Raw genomic sequence first — 4,893 nt, 5'->3', positions numbered from 1 at the left:
ATTTCTTCTACTTCGCGTCAATTGTTAAGATAATTATAGTTTTAAATCAACTCAAGTTATCGTTACGAAGCAAAGAAATTTCATCCTGTCACGTACAAGTTAAATTTAGTTCTACCATGACAGAGCAATTGGTTGCCATACCGGAATGCATTGGAAAACTTTAATTTTTCAACATTCCACAATCCCAAAATTCATATACAAAAGTGAAGACACCTCCATTTTTGTAAACATTTAAGAATAGTTTGAGCTTGATTGTAACGCGGAATAGAAAAGCAATAGGCTCAGTGTACTTTATTTCAAAAGTACAGATATGTTGAACGTCTCTATTCCCAGTCCATTACTAATCATAATTCATTATCACTGTTGAATATTCATGCTCGAGCCAAGTACTTAATCTTGTGTAGCCGAAGGATTATATGAGGGGGATAACAAGGGATCCGTATGTCAACTCTGAACACCAATCAAGTAATATGTGGGCGGTAGAACTGATCCTTATTGCAAAGACAATTTAAATCCAACTCATCCTAGCAGTAGGATTTATTTTGTTAAAGAACCGACATTGAACATAAAAAAAATAAATGCAAAAATCTCTAAACTCGCGATATACGAAAAGCTCTTACACAACCACCCATGAAGAATTTTGAATGTAAAACTGAATGTTAATAATAACCCATTTCCACGAGGGAGTTATCTGTCGTGCAAGTTAATATATTACAACTATGATAAAAAATGACATTCAGGTTTGCACTCGATAGTTAATATAACCTCCCAAACAGTACACCTTGGTGTACTGAAGAAACCAAAAACAAAATTTGTTCAGCTATATAATAATTAATAAAAAAAATTATTTTTCAAAAATATATACACATTATGTCGATGTTGAAATACTGTCAGTGCATCTAAATTTGTCTGTCGCACATAGTACTACCCACTATCAAGCAAATTCTGACAGTACAAAAGTAGTGTCACGAATGTAAAGTTCATAGTTTACACGACGTAAGAAGTTGAAACAGCTGTCACACTCACTATTACTGTTAATATCGCCTTCACCGTAGAATCTGGGCTTTATTATTAAATCCTAACTATTGATCGCTGATTAATTTAATTACTCAAGTCGGGCTTGAACCTGGTCCAAGTTATTATATCTTAATCGCTTGGCTACCTAATCCTCCTATTAGGCCTACTCAGTCCTATGAATATAAATGAGTAGTTTATCAGATAGCATCACGAGTTTGATCAACATGAAAATAGTGATAACTCTCCTTGTTTATCCATCGTCTCAAAAATTTGTGCAGAGTTAGTAATTAATAAAAAAAATGCTAAACATCAGAATCAACTGATGAAGTCTAACAGAAAAAAAAAGTTAAAATAATATTATTCACTATTATTTTGCCACATCGATGTATTCATTAATGTAGCAATTTCTAAAAAAAAAAAATTGAAAACCTAAAAACTTCATACATTAAAAAATACTTATATCACAAATTAAAATATAATTATTATATTTATAAAATGTGAAATTATCCCATCCAAATTTAGATTATTACAATTATAGTAACACTTTGTATAAATATAATTTAGAGTAAGCTAAAAAAAAAGTTATAATATTTATAATTCATTAATTATCTATTACAAGATAAATCGTCTAGTATTAAAAAGAGTGGGAGGGGGGGGGGACTTATAATTATGCGATAGCGTGGAATAGTTTTTCCATATTCATCCAGAGATAGCGCCTCATTCTCTATATCATGAACAAATCGGAACGAAATTAAAATCTTATTGGACAGATACTTCTCAGCCCAAAACTCTTTATATAGTTTACTTTTCCAGGTCTTTTTTTGGCTCGAAAAAAAGGCAACTGATTTTTAGGTGTGCAATAATTCCAGAATATAATTTGACACTTCATTAACTCGTAAAATAAAAGAAACATCAAGGATTTTACACTACTTCTAAGAAAAAAAATATTTAAAATAAATTTTCCAACAAAAATTGAGTGGTAAAAGACCTTGAAGTTCAATCAAAGTACACCTGAACGATTTTCTTAGTCCAAGAGCAATAGAGAGTTGAGAGGAGAACTTTTGAAAGTTTCATGAGGTCTCTATCAACTATCGCTCTCATTGAATAAGTCAAGAGCTTCTTTCTCACCAATATTTAATTTAGGAAAAATACTATTCAGTTCGTATTTTTTTCTTCTTTTTAGTCGTAAAACAAACATTTCACAACGAAGTTTACGTTAACTGTTGAAATGTTTAAGTACATATTTTATATGAATTGCATTATTTTTCATTTGTAACATCAAAACTAATATAACAATAATAAAAAAAAAATGAAAATAATTAATAGAAAATCATTTTTGGGATACAAAATGTATATTTTATATTTTCAAATAAAACCAATTTTTACTAATTAATAATAATAATATTATTATATTAATTATATTATTTCAATTTCTTGAGACAGGTAATTATTTATTAAATAAATCAAAAATTGTATCCTTATTAGTCTCAACACTTTTTATTTCAACACTCCAACGTTTCGGCCATTTCAGCCATCCTCAATGACATCTTCAATTATAAATTCTTCCTCACATTTAAAATTTAAAATTAGTTTTGCAAGCTATACTGCCCAGGTCATTAATTATAAATTAAAAACTTATTTTTTTAAAATTTAAAATCATAAATATCTAAATATTCTAATTTTAAAATTATCCACCAAATCACTACCATATACACCAAGTGATTGATTGTTGGGACTAATAAGGATACAATTTTTGATTTATTTAATAAATTATTATTATATTTTAATTTAAAATATAATCAGTGATTAGTAGCTGTAAAAAATAATCTGTACAACCACAACCCATTAAGGGTCAGGGGTTCAGTACTTTATAAGGAAGTATTGTTACTAGACCAACGGTTGTGCAAGGAGGTGATTTGGTCAGAATTGGACCGTCAGATTTTCACCCAATTAAAAGTACCCAATTTATGAGGCTGGTTAGACCCAAGTAGGGCTCCATACTCCACAGGGTTGACTCATGGCTACTGTGTAACAGAAAACAATTTTCTGCCCAGCCTGATTAGAACCCCGGTCCTTGGAGTTAGTAGCATCGTGCCTAATTAATGGCTATAATATATCAAAATAATTTATGTCTTATTCAACTGCAAAAGGGTAAATTTTTATATTATTCAAGACATAGAAGAGATAGAAGAAAAAAAAATTAATTCGAAGAGTTTTTTTTATAGTAAATTTAAAATTATTGAATTTATAGACAATTTATTGTACGGAGTAAAAGTTTAGCTTGAACAAAAATACTTAAAGTTAGATAAAACTAATTAATACCCTATTTCTTATCAATATAATCTTTATCACTGTTTATATTATCTAAATCTATCACCAATTATGTAGCCTAATTACATTTACATTTCATTTGTTATAATTTATTGTGCTGTTAAATGAAAATCTAGTAATAAATTACTTATGACTATATTATGTGGTCATAAAAAAAAATTATGCATTAACACTCCTTTATAGGTCCTCGGATAATAAGTATGTATATAATATAATTGTCCTACTAATACTAATTGTTTAAACTACCTATTCCGAAACTTTAAAATGCTCTAAGTTAATTCGACAGAAGCCCTTGACTGCCGCGTGGACTACTAATCTTATCATTAGGCCAATGATATCACCGACATTGACCTGTCTCCTGGTTTACTGTTCCACATCTTCCTGTTTGTTGAAGTGTGTTCATTTTGTTTTGTTTATCCACACAGGAAATATAACTATGTAATAAGTACATCCTGGATTTTCGTGTACGTTCCGTGATTTCTGCATTCAGGACGCGTTGGATCAAAAAAAAACGAATATGAGTCTAGAACTATGATTTTCAATCAAAATCCATAAATCAAATTACACCATTAAGTTCGAAATTTAATAGTTTAGTGAATTGTATAAGAACTACTAAAAGGTTTAAAAATAATTAGCAATGCCCTCTAAAGGTAATCAATTTATAACTGTTATGACTCGCATGAAATTAATTTTTTTTTATTGCTATTTACAACTGTACATTATAATAAATTTAGTAAATCTGATTTAAGTAAATTAAATTTTAATTATATAAAATGTGTAGATAGTGAGGACGAACATGTATAGTACGAACATATACAGTTTTATGTGGTACATATTTGGACATTACTAATACTAATTTTTAAACCTTTATCCAGTTCTAATCCTGCCAATCTAACAACGAAATTTCCAGTGCAACAGGAAAATTTAATTTATGGATTGTTATAGTTAATCAATGTTTAAGACAGGATGGAGATAATCCTCATTCACTTTTTTGATTCAGGTAAAACACTAGAATTTCCGTCTTCATTAACTGTGCAACATTGGAAAGTTTAATTACAATAAATTTCCGTGTATTTTTGTTACGAATGTGACCAAAGAGTAGCTTAAGATATACTTTATTTATATGAGTGGAAGATACAGACTGCACGGCTTAATATAAACTACTATCTACAGACCACTATGTGTAACTCGTTCTCACGGGTGCCATTCGACAACTGGTTTCATGGTATTTCTTAAAAACAAAAATAAGGAAGAATTGGGGGTTGGTTAGAACTAGAGGAGAATGGGGATGAAGCTGGACGCAGACGTTCTCAGTAATTACCTAAAAATCATACGAACACAATCAAGCTGTGAGGGATGAATAATTAACACGTTCGACATGATGTCATTTGCAGAAAATATAGCCTCTGCTGCTCTATGAAGGGTTGTAAATAAAAGTGGGTATATTTAGGTAATAAAAAATACACCATACCATCAAAGCCATAATTGTAAAGTGGTTTTTACTATGTTATTGTGAGTTAAACATTTAAACTATTTATGTGTATA

This window comes from Halyomorpha halys, unplaced genomic scaffold (assembly GCF_000696795.3).
Source record: "Halyomorpha halys isolate HHAL.00 unplaced genomic scaffold, Hhal_1.1 Scaffold1667.1, whole genome shotgun sequence".
NCBI lineage: Eukaryota > Metazoa > Arthropoda > Insecta > Hemiptera > Pentatomidae > Halyomorpha > Halyomorpha halys.
Note: the sequence above shows the minus strand (reverse complement) of the source record.